The 15,999-nt window shown below is 45.7% G+C and overlaps 1 protein-coding gene across 11 annotated transcripts in view; it reads left to right on the top strand.

The window, feature by feature from the left end:
* The window catches only part of GRN (granulin precursor), a 1,328,618-nt gene that overhangs the window by 190,127 nt on the left and 1,122,492 nt on the right, over window positions 1-15,999 (top strand). Inside the window, exon 2 of one of the 11 annotated variants that reach the window (XM_086923908.1) lies at window positions 11,485-11,513. The exons of 9 other annotated variants lie outside the window; for them this stretch is intronic. The gene's annotated coding sequence lies outside the window, so the exon portion shown is untranslated. Of the gene's footprint in view, window positions 1-11,484; window positions 11,540-15,999 lie in introns of all 11 variants that reach the window. One more of the 11 variants, XM_086923904.1, reaches the window with a different exon arrangement.

Genomic DNA, 15,999 nt, shown 5'->3' with positions numbered 1-15,999 from the left:
CTGTGAAGAGTCTTGGTGTCATTATCTGCAAAGATCTCTCTATGAAATCCCAGATCAGCGCTGTTACCTCTTCATGCTTCTTCCATCTCCGGAAAATCTGCAGGTTCTTGACTTTGGAGGCCCTCACTCTTGTCATCATGGCCCTGGTAACCTCTCGTATAGACTATGCCAATGCTCTCTACGTTGACATCCCAGCTTACCAGCTCCACCGCCTGCAGCTGGTACAGAACCAAGCAGTCAGGCTTATCTTCCGCCAGCATAAACACCAACATGTCTCTCCTTTGCTGAGGAACCTCCATTGGCAAAACATTGCATTTTTATACTTGGCTGTACCATCTTCAAGGCACTATCTGATCAGGGCCCTGCCTTTATCTCCTCCAGGATTCATCGGTACGTCCCCCTCCGTGTCCTCCGCTCCTCACACCACAACCTGCTTACCATTCCAACTTTCAAGCGGAAAAAACATGGTGGCCTTAGATTCTCATTCCTGGCCCCCAGGTTATGGAACTCATTCCCGAATGAACTCCGATCCACTTCCAGTTACACTTTATTCAGGAAACTCCTGAAAACTCATCTGTTCCGGCAAGCCTATGATTAATAATGCCCCCCATTATTGCCCTTCCGCTCCTAGCGCCATGAAACCGCCTGGTGACCGTGCACTGTACAAATACTTTTAAAATAACATAACAGCGCACAAAGTATAATCTGTGGAAATTGCATCACCTAGTGTATTGATTTTTTTTATCATATTCAAATATTTGTTTCCACCACACTTCAGAGTAAAAAAAAAGTTTAATTTGTACTTTACTAATTCTGATCTATCCTGAAATATGTGTACCTGTATTTTACTAGCATTAAAATGTTGTGTACTAGGAAAAACATACTATAGCATTTCCTTTTACAACCCCAGCAAGATTGTCACATAAATCCTCTCACTTTGAAGGCAGAGAAAGAAAAGTAAGCACCAATCTCCCTGGAAGACAGCCTAACATTAGACCTCTGTCTTTGCATTGTAAATGTGACAAGATAAAAACACAAGTTAAAGACCTGTGTATTGCTCATACTCTTCTGAACACCAGCATGGTAATTTTGGGGGTACTGCAGCACCCCCACTCCTGTTTCCAGCACATGGTATGGGCCTGAAATTGATGAAGAGGATTGTTTATTTTAGTTAGTGCTCTTTGGTATTAGTATAGAGCACCAACCAAAAATAAACAAGCTTGTAGGTAGAACATTGTTCCTCACAGGCATGTGAGATTGTGCCGGCATAGATGCATGCAAGCAGTCAAGCAGAAAGATAAGCGTCAGGAAACCTTTTCAAACAAAAAATGTAGCACGTTTACTGTTTTGAACTAGCATACAGGAGCCAACTGAAAACGTAATGTAATGTAATGTAATGTAATGTATAGGCATTTATATAGCGCACTACTTACCCGTAGGGTCCCAAGGCGCTTCGACCGCTGCGAAACCCTTCCTGGCTTCCCTGAGAGATGGTCGCTTAATAGGTATCTCCAGGGTGAGACCAGGCATCCCCGGCGGTCTGGTGGGGCCGTTAGTGAAGATGAGGCAAGCTAATGCCCAGAGTAGCCGAGTGTGATCGCTGATCAGAGTGGGCACCAAGGCGAGAGAATTATCGAGTCCGCTGACCCTGGTCCAGAAACCTGCCGCGCCGGGAATCGAACCCTGGTCCCGGGCCGTCCTCTGCTCTCGGGTCTGCCGCCTCTAACCAGTGAGCCACACTACTTCGCATGTGTTCTCCTGTAGTGACTCGCAGAAAAAGAAAAGAGTTTCCAGAAAGTGAGCAAATGTGGAAGAATAAAAGTTGCCAGTCAGAGGTGGACAACAGGCCATGCTCCATGGGAGGTACAACGATATGCTGGACTGCCTGAAACAAATATAGCCAGCAAATAGAAGGCAAGCAAATGTGAGTTACAAAACACCAAGCCTACAGTAAGCAATGGGTAGGAATGTATTCCTAAGAAAGCTTTTAGCACATTCCAAATATGTCTTTGCAACCAGACCGCTGTGCTGTCTTTTAGGCTGTGACCTAAAAAGCATACGTTGTCTTGGTTAGCACTTCGATAAATGTGTACATATCGACGTCCCTGAGAGAATTCTATATAAAAAAAGCAGCATATTTTATTCAGTTAGGAATAAGGGACACCACACGCACAACAATTATGCAAGCAGTTCATTTTTATTTAGTCTGACAGCACACTGAATGCGCCTGTTCTGAAACTCTTATCTCTCAACAGCGTCCCCTATATGTCAGTCATAGTGTTGTGTTTGTTTGTAATGTCTGAACCTGTGGTTAATTTGAGTTGCAGATGAGATGTCTGGCACATGTGGAGTCAAAGCGCAGCCCCAGTTCTGTGTAAAGCATTTAAAGTTGATGAAAGTTTCTGAGAAGTCTACACTACATTGGCCGAGTACCTGCTGGGAAGACTACAGAAAGAGGTACTGCACAACTACGCAACTTAAAGCCTTACATTTATACATAGTATCTGAAAGACAATTAGTTCTAGATTAGTTACCTTAGAATCCCCCCAGCTGGATCCAGAGACTTTTTTCGTCAGCTGTACCCGTGTGCATCGAAAGGTGGCATTGGTCTACTCCGTATTAGCCCGAATGATGTCGCCCGAATGATGTTGCGGTATCTACTTAGATGCCGCCCTTGCGCACCGACGTCGTTCTTTCTTTTTCCGTGCAAGCCAGTGCAGATCTGGAGAGAGCGGGACCCTTAGTCACTTTTTGACTAACTGTTTTGGCGACTTTTGTCAACACGTTTTTTTTTTTTTTTTTTTTTAGTCTATCGACTCTTGGTGCCCCCAGGGATGTGCAGTCGTCCGCTGCCTGACTTCAAGGCTTGCGACACCTGTCACAAGCTGATGTCGGTGACGGACCCGCACCACGTGTGCCTGGAGTGCGACCATGATCCCAAGTCGTGCTCAGACTGCTGCACCATAAATCTGAAGTCTTTGCGAGAGCGGTCCGCTCCGTGCTGTTCAAGATCCCAGTCACGTGGGAGGTCGAGGGACCGGTCGCTGAGTCACCACCATTCGTCATAGACTTCTTCGCACTCCTCAGGTAAGTCAAAGCACAAGAAGAAGTCGAAGAAGCATCCTCGCTCTTCGCCTTCTCCCTGGCCGTCGTGTCGAGGGATGCAGACAGTGCCTGTCCTGCGACTCCACGTGCGGAAACTGAAGGGTCGACTCAGTTTCCCTCCTTTTCTTGGAGCCAGTGCGACCCCTGCCCAGCTTCGGAGTTTCTACAAAGCGATGAATGCCATCTTTGGGCCGCATGTCTCCGCCGAGCCCTGTGGACTCGCCTGGGGGGCCCTGGGCCTTTGATGCCAGTGGCTCTGGCGCCTCGGGGTTCCCTTGGATCCAGGCCTGGATCTGGACCGGTCAACATTATTACACCTCCCCCAGCGCTGAATCTACCGACACCACTTTCCGGCTGTGTCCCCAGCCGGCGCTGACTCCGGCCTCCACCCCGCTTTGGACACTGAGCAAGACCAACTTCTACTGACGCCGGATCCGGCTCCGAGCGGTACGTTTGTACCTCTGTACTACCCTGACGTTCCCTATATGCTGGATTGGCAGCCAGAGGAGGGTGAGGAGGACTGAGAGGGGTCTGTGGACCCTTTAGCTGACGAGTTGAATGAACCAGACTGGAGAAAGGAGTTGGGGGAAGCCAGTGGTCTAGACACCTCCTCAGACCCTGGCATGCTATCTCCTCATACCGTGGCTACGGAGGAGGGTCTTCTAATGCAGTGGTGTTTCGTAGGGTGGCCAAGGCCATCAACCTCAAGCTACCTATGGTGGCAGTCGGGACTTATCTCCTTACTGAGGTGCTTCAACTGGCAGTGGCCTCTTTGAAGCCCCTGCTGCCTTTTTAATGAAGCCCTTACCGACATCCTTTTGGGCATCTGGTCCAGGCCTAACACAGGGGCTCCTGTGGATAGGATGACTGCCCAATGCCTCCGTCTGGCTCCGGGCGACCTTTCTTTACTCTGCGAACACCCTATCCCTGAGTGCTTGGTGGTCCAAGCCTCTACGTCCAAGGGCGCATTCCCTTCTGCACCACCTGATGGGAATCCAAAAAGCTGGACCAACTTGCGAAGAATTATTTTTTCTTCCTCCAGCTTGGTGCTGTGGTTGGTAAACACTGCATGTTTGTTTGGCCCTTACTCCCATTCTGTGTGGGATACGGTAGTGCAGGTGCTGCCACAGTGCCCCGAGGAGGCCCGGGTCGTTCTCTCCCATGCAGTTGCCGAGGGGAGAGACACAGCGAAGTTTGCCATTAGACACAGCAAACTCCCTCGGCAGGACGATTTCATGTTGGTAACTCTTCAATGTGTGAGACTAGAGAGCGGACAGTGGATATAAGCACCAAGATATAGCACCAATCTCGTATCAACCAAAGATAGTAATTAATTCACAAATATATTCAGTGTGCCACTTGCAAAACCGATACCCTCTGTCCAAGGGCACCACACGTGAAGCACGAGTCCAAAATGATTATCATCAAGTTTCAGGGCACCACTCCAATAAAATACAGTCAATTCCAGTTTTTCAGAGTCCTCATCCAATTAAGGAGTCTTGATATTTGCTCAATTCGTGTTTATTTTCTTATACCAATTTGTCAAAAGAATCATCAGCCAACGCGTTTCGTTCTGAACACCAGAACTTCTTCAGGGCTGGAATAATCAAACATACATAAAGACAAAATGTCACATGTATATATATATAAAAGCACATATAAAAATACACATACAACCATATAAATACATACTCGAGCTCTTCAATGTGTGCCTGGATGAGGTCGACTGTTTTTTTCTGGAGATGTCCAGACTACTTTGCTGGATATGCCTTTTGATGGCTGTCGCCTCTTCGGCGACAATGCAGATAACGCGTTAGAGCGCTTCAAGGACTCCTAGGCTACGACCAGGTCCTTGGGCCTCTCCACCACCCTCCCTGCGCAGTCTGCATTTCGCACCTTTCATGGCTATGGAAGGGAGGCCCGCCACATTCTACCCGAAGCCACAGCCCGGCGCAAGCGGGCCAGCCCCTGAGCGCCTGAGGACGTGGGACTCGGTCGTGGGTCTAGGGTCCAGAGAGCAGGCCAATCCACCAGCGCCCCCTCTGTAGCAGCCTCCAAACCCTCCTAGTCTGACCTGTAAGGGCCACTAATCGCCAGTGGGTGGCAGGATTATCCATCACTTCCCACCACTTGCGCAGCATCACGTCGAACAGGTGGGTTTTGCAGATAGTCCGAAGGGGCTACTCCTACCCCTTCGAAACTACCCCTCCATCCATTCCACCTCAGCACCATCACATGTTAGAGGATCATCTGCCCTTCTCCAACAGGAAGTTACGGCTCTCTTAGCCAAGGGAGCCATTGAGCGAGTTTATGCCCCAGAAGTAGGTCGTGGACTTGTAGGACATTTACTTTCACATCCTTGTCCTGACGGACTACCAGCGTTGCCTGCGGTTCACGGTAGGCCACTAGCACTTTAAGTTAACTGTGCTTCCACAAGGTCTACAAGCTGTGCTTATTGCCAGAACACGATGAATCCAGCTGTACAGCCTGCATGTCCTTTCGATCCAAGAAAACCATCCGAGATCGGAGGGCCCGTCGACGCGACATGCAGAGATCAGCTCCGGAACCGGTAGATATCTTGAGGTTCCACTCGTTCCCGAAGAAGATTCCGATGATCTCCAAATCGTATCCGAGGCAGATGACTCCATACCATCGGGTCAGCGCGTGAGTACTACTGCCCCTGCACCACACACAGCACCCAGATCGAAGGCAAAGGTCAACACTCCGCCTCTGGGGCCCAGTCATGACCAAAAAACCTTCGAAAGCCGTACATCGAGCTCGGCTCCGAAGAAAGCAGTTAAGCCTCCCGGTAGCTCTTTACCGAGCAAGCCGCACGTTCCGATCCCACCAGCTCCCTTGGCACCGAAACCGAAAGAAGTCTCTGCTCCAAGACAGTTGACTTCGAAAGACAAAGGTGCAAAGCCAGTGTCCGACGCCTCGAAGCTGATGAGACCAGCTCCCACTCTTAAGACATCGTCTTCGGTACCAAAACCATCAAGGACTGATTCCGATGCGCCCTAGCCCTCAAAACAGCCTGCGACACCGAAAACAACACCAAAGGACAATGTAACACCCCCTAAGGCTAAAGACAATCAGCAACCTCGTCCGTAACCGAAAAAATCGGCGCCGACAAAGGTTCCACAAGGAGAACTTTTCCAACCAGATCCTCTGCAAAAGATCTACATTGACCCAAAAACAGGTGCTGTATCCACTATACCACACCTGTAGTACCTGCCAAGAAGGACTCTGCCACATCTCCTATGCACCCTTCTTCTCCTATACTTCCTTCTCCTTCATCCCCTGTTCCTCTTAACATTTCACCACAGATTTCTCCTCCACATTATCCTACTCTGTCTTCACACTCACCTCAAAACGATGATGAGTATAGTCTATGGAGAAGGATAGACCCAGATTAGCCTTTCCCATACCCTTTAGATGATCCAGACTGGGAGTACCCAAACCCAAGAGATGTACCAGATATTCTTGACCCACAGTCATACCCATCAAAACCTTCTCCCCCAGAAGATGATTTGGGCACCAATTGATCAGAGCTGCCATCTACCATGGGGTCACTATGCACTCTGAGGCAGAGGAGGATTTTCTATTAGACACATCGCAAAGGTCTGTTCAAATTCTTCCGATGATTGATTAAAGGGGTGATCAAACATGCTTCAGAGGTATTTAAAGACCCTGTACGTACTAGGATCCTAAACCCTAGAATTGAGAAAAAATATAGGCCTGCGCCTGCTGATCCTGCCTACATTAAAGGACAACTACCATCACATTCATTAGTTGTATCAAATGCTAGGAAAAGGGCAAATTCACAAATGTCAGGTGAGGCACCTCCACCTGACAAAGAATCTAAAGTTATAAATGCTTCAGACAAAAGAATAGCTGCTCAAGCTACTAACATATGGCGTATAGCTAACATACAAGCCCTCCTTTCAAGATATGACAGGGCTCATTATGATCAGTTGGAGAAACTACTGCAACATTTACCTGACCAATATAAAACGCAGGCAAACGACCTCATACAAGAAGGCAAGCTAATCCCCAATGCCTCAATCAAGTGTGCTCTTGATGTGGCAGACACTGCGTCTAGAGCTGTGAACACTAGTGTCCTACTTAGAAGACATGCGTGGATACGCATTTCAGGATTTAAACTGGAAGTTCAGACTACCATTTTAAATCAACCATTTAATCAAAATCAATTGTTTGGACCAGAAGTAGACACAGCACTTGAAAAAATGAAGGATACAGATATTGTAAAATCTATAGGAAGCTTTACAGTCTACACAAGCTAAAAGTTCATTTAGTCGCTCCTTCTACAGAGGAGGCTCCAAACAGACTGGAGCAGACAATACAACATCCTTCAAATCTAACACACAAACATCCTCTATCAAAGGTTATTTTAGAGGAGGATATAGAGGAAACCGCAACAAAGGAAGAGGTCGGGGTAACTACAATATTCGAACCTCTTCCACCACAAAACAGTGACTTCCCTCTACTCCCCCCAACAGCACTCAACTCCTTGTGGGGGCAGATTAACACAGTTCCTACCTGTCTGGAATTCCATCACAACAGACAAGTGTGTAAGACAAATTATCCAGTATGGCTACTGCCTGGAACTTACAGCAACCCCTCCACACATACCACCCAAACAACGTCCAATGTCTGCAGAACATCTTACTCTACTCAAACAAGAAGTCCTGTCACTTCTTCAAAAGGACGCAATAGAAATAGTTCCTTCACAGCACCAAGGAACAGGGGTTTACTCGCTGTACTTTCTAATACCCAAGAAGGATGGGACACTAAGACCAATTCTCTACCTCAAGCCCCTCATTCATGATAGACAATCAGACCATTTTCATATGATCACTTTGCAACAAGTGCTTCCACTGCTGCAACAAGGCGATTTCCTTAAGACACTAGATTTAAAGTACGCCTACTTCCACATTCCTATATATCCTGCTCACGGGAAGTATCTAAGGTTTGTACTGGAAGGACAACATTATCAATTCAAAGTCCTTCCATTTGGAGTTACAACAGCACCAAGAGTATTCACAAAGTGCCTAGCAGTAGTAGCAGCACATCTCGGGAGACAACAAATACATGTCTTCCCTTATCTAGACGATTGGCTCATAAACGCCAAGTCATTCAATCAGTGTGTTCAACACACACATCAGACAATTCAAACATTGCACGACTTAGGGTTCGCAATAAACTACACCAAGTCGCACCTGCAACCCTCTCATACACATCAGTATCTTGGGGCTACAATAAACACCTCTACAGCTCTAGCGTATCTTAGTCCAAAAAGGATACAGAGCATTCAAGCCTTAGTCACAATCTTCCAACATCAACACTCCCTCCAAGCCAGAGTGTTCATGAGACTAATAGGCATGATGGCATCTTGCAAGACTGCAGATGTGTCCGTTACAGGAATGTCTAGCACGACAGTGGAACCATGCTCAAGGTCAACTAACAGACCTTGTTTTGGTAGACAGCCGCACACATCACTCTCTGCAGTGGTGGAACACAAAAAACTTGACAAAGGGGCGGCCGTTGCTCGAACCTGTTCCACAAATAGTGCTCACAGCAGACGCATCTCTCACAGGATGGGGAGCCCATCTCCTACATCGTACAACTCCAGGACAATGGAACATTCAACAAAAAGTGTTCCATATCAACCATCTAGAGCTGCTCTCAATATTCTTAGCACTCAAAACATTCCAGGTACAAGTACAAAACAAAGCTGTATTAATCCAGATGGACAACATGACAGCTATGTATTATATACAAAAACAGGGGGGACACTCTACAACTGTCCCTGCTTGCACAGAACATTTGGAGATGGGCCATTCCACAAAATATATATCTGCTAGCAGAGCACCTTCCAGGAGTTCACAATCAGATAGCAGATCTGTTGAGTTGGCAGACACAACTAATTCACGAATGGGATCTACATCCACAAGTTCTTCAACCATTTTTTCACAAGTGGGGTCATGCAGACATAGATCTGTTCGCCACACACAAACGCAAAATGCCCAACCTTCACCACCAGGTTTCCACACCTGCTGTCCATGGGCAATGCGATATGGATGAACTGGTCAGGCAGATTTGCGAACGCTTTCCCGCCACTACCACTAATACCATTAGTAGCACGCAAGCTCAGACAACAGTCTCTCAAACTAATCCTGGTAGCTCCCACAAGGACACGCCAACGCGTGGTTCTCCACACTGCTAGAACTCTTTGTAGTTCCACACCAAAAGTTACGACTGGCACCATCCCTGCTAACGCAGAACCATGGAGACATCAGACATCCAGACCCAAATCAACTGAATCTGGCGATCTGGCTCCTGAAGTCTTAGTTTGGTTATCTTAACCTACCACCAGACTGTATGAACATCATTAAAGAGGCCAGGAGACCTACTACCAGAGCTTGTTATGCTGCTAAAAGGAAGAGATTTGCCACTTATTGAAACAATAACCAAATTGATCCCCTGGATACTTCTATCCAAAATATAATTTGCTACCTTTTACATTTACAAAGGTGTAACTTGGTATATTCATCCATACGCCTGCACCTTGCAGCAATTGCAGCCTATTTACAAAACAGTCTAACATCTGTCTCTTTTTAGAGTACCTGCAATTAAAGCATTTATGGAAGGATTATAAAGAATCATTCAACCCAGGTTACCACCTTCTCCAGTGTGGAACCTAAACATGGTTCTTACAAGGCTCATGGGACCCCTTTTGAACCTTTACACAAATGTGAACTGCAATTCCTCACATGGAACACAGCTTTCCTTATTGGTATTACCTCTCTTAGAAGAGAGATACAAGCTTTCACAATACAAGAACCATTTTTACAACTACATCGTAACAAAGTGGTTCTAAGAATTAATCCTAAATTCCTTCCAAAAGTCATTGCTCCTTTTCATTTAAACCAATCTGTAGAGTTACCTGTGTTTTTCCGAAACCCTGACTCTGTAGCAGAAAGAGCTCAACACACTATATGTAAAAGAGCTCTTCTCTACTATATAGATAGGACAAAATCTTTTCGAAAAACAAAACAATTGTTTGTATCTTTCTCTCCACCTCATAAAGGCAACCCCATCTCTAAGGGTGGAATTGCAAGGTGGATTGTAAAATGTATAAAAGTATGCTATCAGAAAGCAAAACGTACATTAACACTTCCTTCTAGAGCACACTCCACACGCAAGCTAGGAGCCTTTTTTGCTTTCTTAGGGAACATCCCCCTAGAAGACATTTGCAAGGCAGCAACATGGTCTACAACACACACCTTCACTAAACACTACTGTGTTGATGTGCAAGCTGCAGTAGGCCACGCTGTCCTTAAAACAATCAAACAACTACAACAGATACAAGTGACCACCGCTAGGGGAGACACTGCTGCACAATCACAATCTATGCTAAAGTGTAGTATCTGCAGCTCATGTGCCTCGAACCGAAAAAGCTACTTACCAGTATGCATCTGTTATTGGCATGTAGAGCTGCAGATCACTACACTCCCTCCCGCCTCCCCGGGACTTGTATCTGTTCCAGTTTTATCTTCCTCAGATGCACATGCATGGACATCTTTTTCTTTACTTCTACTAACTCCATCATTTCCCATCATGGCGAAAAACAATCTAAGGATGGAGCCGATGCCTATGCGCACTATCGTCCAAGGGATGAGTCTCCTATCTCGTGACTACAAAGACTTCTTCCAAGACGACAACATGCAGTCATCCGAGCCCAACACCAGGTGGCGATCTAATGCAAAAGTGTAGTGATGTGCAGCTCTACATGCCAAGAACAGATGCATACTTGTAAGTAGCATTTTCCATACTACAATTTCCAGGTTTCTTAACACGCTTGAATACCTTTGGAAATGGCCAAGTCACCCTTAAGTCCACTGTTCAATATCTATACCACTAAATAAAATGTATACTTGTACTCCGACTATAAGAATTATAGACAGAGGTTATATGTTAACGGTGTACACTATCTTCCCTTTTTGACACATCAGACGCTTCTCCACAGGTGTCTGATCAAGTGAGGCTATGTTATCTTGCAGCAACAGGACGTTCCAGCTTGCGGACAGATGAGAATTCTTTCATGTTTTCGTTTAAGGGCTGTTTTCCTTATGAATATAACTGTGCTCACTTTAATAACGATGCTGCGCATTAGGTGCTGTTGCCACCTTTTATTTATTATTTTTTAGCTGTTATTACTCAGTTTGGCCATTTTACAGTTTTAGACCGAGTCGCACTAACATGGGTTTCAGGATGTTGTAGGTTTGAGTGTCAGACAACAAGATAGGCTTGCTGCTTGTCTTTGATTGTATGCCTTTTTCCTCTCCATTCATACAGCTGGGCCTCTATTCCTGAGCTGTCGCGAGGTGAGGGCCGGTTATCGTGAATCACTATGGAGCATAATATGATATGAATATTTAACCAGGAAGCAGTTGAACGCAAAAGGAACGATGATAACCTTATGTATCACGTTCATAATGCCTCTCTTTTTATATTTGATCGGAGTGGCATTTTTTCCTCAGACCTTCTCTTTTCAGATGCCATCAGCATCTGGGGATTTTTGGAGGAATTCTATGCCTGAAATTCAGGTTACTTGGTTGTATTCGTTCCAACCTAGTTCTATTTTGATACTATTTGTTACGCAGTAGCAATATTATACATATTGGTCCTGAGGAAGGCCTTGGATTATTTAGCATCCAGTTGGCTGAAACATGTAGACCTAGCTTTTCCTGCAGTTATTTTGTTAAAACTGCTTTTGCACTGCTTTTAGTTTGGATATCGGAAGATACCCATTAAAATATTTTCTCTTGTGGTATCCAATTTTAAATTGCATTTATCACCCCCTTTTTTTGCGCTCCCCCTTCACTCCACAAAAATTCTTGTTCTTCACCTCTTATGGGTCCTGTAGAGCTCCATTTCTTAGATAACATTTGAAAACATCTGTGAGCTCCCTTCTGATGGACACAAGGTCGCAGCCCTTTGTTACTTTAATGTGTAACCAGGAGGAGATCCCAGATGATGAAGCATGTCACTTCAGTGAGTGATGGGAATCCGTCCTCCTGTTAGGATTTTTCCTTTGTTTTTCTTCTTTTGAAAAACAAATTACCTATTTTCCCCTCCCTTTTCCTGGCCCTCTGGCTATGAGATCACTGCGACTCAAATGTAGTTTTTAGGTCTCTCCTGAGCCAGCGCATTTGCTGCTCTGCAAGACATTTAGTCAAGGCTTTTCAGCTTCGAAAGCACGCTCGTACATGTGCTTCTTAAAAAATTAACCTGCGATTGGCCTTTTTGTGTGTCTTTATAAAGACGGCACGCAATTGGCTCAAGGCGGGTGCATGTCCCCTGCCTTCTCTGGTCCTTGGCCTAGGGTCCGCGGGAGCACACTATAATCCCATCTGTTTCCAATTATCACGTTGGCAGTAATTGTTAACAGATTGTGGTGCTCGCGTTGTTTAGGTTGAGCCCTACAGCTACGTTCACTTTTGACCGAAGGCTTGTGTCTAATTACCAAATGCAGCTCGGATGTAAAAAGCAGCTAAGTGACGTGTGTACATCCGAAGAACAATAGTCTTAACCAGTAGATGAAAAATCATTTGGAGAAGGGTGAGCCACTATGCTCTGGGGCTAGCAGCCTTTTGCACAGTATCAGTTAACTCAGCGTTTCATTCATAAACTTGGCGGCAGTGTGTGCGAGTAGTTCACATTTGTAAACACAGGAGTAGGCGGGCGCCTTCCTGCCAGGTGTATTGTAAGCCAATCTATGCATCACCCAGTGTTGCAGTGCAATACTGTAACCATGGCAACAGATGCGTCAAACACTTGTAAATCGTGACAAATTTATGAATCTCATCATGAACACCCATATCGCATTCCGTACAGTGGTACTTCAGCTGGACATTTGTGATTTTGCTGAGCAGAATGGGAGATGTCATAAGGAGTTTAAGATTCTGACTCGATCAGGCCACACAGCTCCTGTATTTCCTGTATGGTGGCATTGTAAGATGCTGGGCGAGTGGTTTTTCCGTCTTCCTCGAACGCTATGTAAAACCCTGCATGTTTATTTGACCATCGTTAAAGGAATGTGTCAGCGTTTTTTCAAAACTGAAAAATGTTGTTCAAAGTCAAACGTAAACTGCTGTGTGTGCCTGCAGCTTTTGGCGTGCTTGGCATTGTATATATGGTGAACTTTTTGCATCTCTGAGAGAATAGTTCCTTCGTTTCTTTCTCTTCGCTGAAGGAAGTCTAAGAACGGAAATAGTCATTCCGTTTTATCAACCGGAAGCTGGCTGTACAAGTCTGCAAAGGGGCTCTTAGTTTCCCACTCTTTGCGAAGTACTGCATAGTCACTGTTCTGCCGTTTTAGGAGCCTCAGTGGACCCTCTCCAAAGGAGCCATTACAGGTGTCACTTGGCGCTCGCTGAAGCCGTTCTCTAGTGCCTGTGCTTTGTACTCACCCACCTATTAGTTTGAGTACTTGCGTCTTCCCTGCGGGCAAGTGTGATCGATGAAGCTGTGGTCCAAAGATTAAATTATTGACTGTTAATTCACATACTGACTGGATTGCTTTGGGAGTTAAACACTCACCTCTGAGAGGTGATCTGCAGGTCAGGAGTTCAAATCTTGGCAGGGATCCTCTCGACCGCCATCCTTCCGAGGTTGCAAAATAGACTACCATTGAACAGAGTTATTACTCAGTTATTATTTAAAAACACACCTCATAATTACTGCACTTCAAAGCAATGAAAAGGTAGAAGCCTCTATATATTAAGAAAATTATCGTTAAATGAAAGATCTGGGGTGTAATGTTAGCTTTCCTTGTGGGGAAATCACTTTCGGTCTGATTCACACACCCAAACTTTCAAAATCGGAAATGTACTCCTGTAAGATTCTTCCTTTGTTTGGAGACATTTTGGTGGATCCCCAACAATCCCAGGAGTAGCCTTAAAATGTCAACAGTTGTAGATTTCCGGGGTATTCCAGCTTCTCAAAATGTACCCCCGAGTACGTCATGCCGTGATGTGCATATCTTTGAATGACTTTTCCTACCTCCTCCACAAAGAAATTATTTTCACTTTGATGAAACCTCTTCCCCCACACTGTCAATCAATGTGAAGGTGACGACTCTACTTTTCCGCCATGGGAAAAGCAAGGACAACTAACTCCTTACATTGCACTCAATGCAACATACACTCCTGCTACCACTCAGTGCCACATAATTACATGCCTCATAATTACTCGACTGAATACAACATACACTCCCCATAATACCACTCAGTGCCACATAATTATATGCTGCATAATTACGCTGCACTCAGTACAACATACACTCCAAATAATACCACTCAGTTCCACATAATTCTACGCCACATAATTACTCTACTGAATGCACCATACACACCACACAATACCACTCAGTGCAAGAAGTTGCCAGCAGTGTAAGTACAAAAAAAAGAAGACATTTTTTGTTAAAATCTTTTTGTAATCAGGTTTTTCAGTTTTGTCATCTTTGTTTGTATAAAGGTAACAAAAATGCTTCAAACAGAATGTCAGCAATTCTGCGCGTTGAATTTTCTAAGGCAGAACTCGCTAGGCGACACATTTCGGCGCGAGTAGAGTTGCGGTCTTCCATATGCCTTTCCACCTACACCATTTCTGCCCAGCTTGCTGAAGATCAAGTGCGACGGGGCCCAAGTCATTCTTGTGGCTCTGGATTTGGCACGGAGAGTCGGGTATCCTGAACTGTTACACATGGCCATCGATCCTCCGATCAGACTGCCTCTTTTCGGGAGGATCTTCTATCGCAGCAGCAGGGGACAGTCCTCCACCCAATCCTGTCCAGTCTCCACCTCCTTGTGTGGAGATTGAGCAGTGACATTTGACAGCCTTCGGCCTTCCTCCCGAAATCTGTGATATCTTGGCAGCCAGACGTCCCTCCACTAAGACGGTATACGCCTGCAGATGGAACACATTTGTGGCATGGTGCACAGTGAAGGCTGTGCATCCCCTTCCCGCCCCTCTTTCTGAGGTTCTCTTGTTCCTCTTATCTTTGGCACTGCAGGACTCTGAGAGGTAGCCCTTTAGAGTGCCCAGAGCAGTCATTTCAGCCTTTCTTAGGCTTCCTGATCAGCCTTCTCTTTTCAGGTTCCATTTGTAAATGTCTTTCTTACAGGCATTACTCCTCTTTTTACTCCTGTTCCTTTCGTAATGCCCCAATTGGACTTGAACTTAGTTCTAACTTATCTTATGTGCTCTCCCTTTGAGCCGCTATATAACGGTATTTTCAGACTTGACTTTAAAGACTGCCTTTCTGGTTGCCATCGCCTCTGCCCGCAGGGTGAGCTAGCTCCAAGCTCTTGCTTCAAAACCTCCTATTCTGGCTGTTCATCCGGACAAGGTTGTCCTTGGAACTCTACCTTTTTTTCTTACCAATGTGTTTACTACTTTCCACATTGCTCAAACCATCACTTTGCCCACCTTCTTTCGGCCTTCGCATGCTTCTAAGGAGGATGTGAGGCGCCACCTTCTGGATCCAAAATGTGCACTTTCATTTTCTTTGGATCGCACAAAGCAGTTCCAGGTGGATGATCAGCTCTTTGTTGGCTACATGGATGCCAAGAAAGGTCTGGCCGTGCACAAAGTACCATCTGTAGGTGGGTCGTTTGTGCATAAAAGCTTTCTATTCTTTGGCAAAGGAGGAGTCTTCAGTGGCTCTGGACGCCCATTATACCAGGGCAACGGCAGCTAGCACTGCTTTTGGATGGGAGTACCCTTAATGACATCTGTCAGGCAGCTACGTGGGCATTTCTGCAATCGTTCACAAAACATTACTGCCTGGACAGCCAAGTCCTGAGA

The sequence above is a fragment of the Lissotriton vulgaris genome, chromosome 5, assembly GCF_964263255.1.
Source record: "Lissotriton vulgaris chromosome 5, aLisVul1.2, whole genome shotgun sequence".
Lineage (NCBI taxonomy): Eukaryota > Metazoa > Chordata > Amphibia > Caudata > Salamandridae > Lissotriton > Lissotriton vulgaris.
The sequence above is the reverse complement of the archived record's forward strand: the minus strand, read 5'-3'. Positions and strand labels throughout refer to the sequence as shown.